A 397-nucleotide genomic window follows, 5' to 3' on the forward strand; every position below is an offset into this window, starting at 1 on the left:
GCGATAATTAAGCCCCCACCACTATTTGAAGCCAACCGCAGCCGCAACTCGAACGGAGAAATCAGTAACCAATTCAAAAATGCGCTTGGTTACTGATTTCTACTGAGCCGAAAAAATTCTAAGTGTCGGTGGTTACTGATTTATACCAACCCGAAAAAATTCTAAGTGTCAGTGGTTACTGATTTATACCAACCCGAAAATATTCTAAGTGTCAGTGGTTACTGATTTATACCAACCCGAAAAAATTCTAAGTGTCAGTGGTTACTGATTTATACCAAGTCGAAAAAATTCTAAGTGTCAGTGGTTACTGATTTATACCAACCCGAAAATATTCTAAGTGTCAGTGGTTACTGATTTATACCAACTCGAAAAAATTCTAAGTGTCAGTGGTTACTGA

The sequence above is a fragment of the Chiloscyllium punctatum genome, unplaced genomic scaffold (genome assembly GCF_047496795.1).
Source record: "Chiloscyllium punctatum isolate Juve2018m unplaced genomic scaffold, sChiPun1.3 scaffold_640, whole genome shotgun sequence".
Lineage (NCBI taxonomy): Eukaryota > Metazoa > Chordata > Chondrichthyes > Orectolobiformes > Hemiscylliidae > Chiloscyllium > Chiloscyllium punctatum.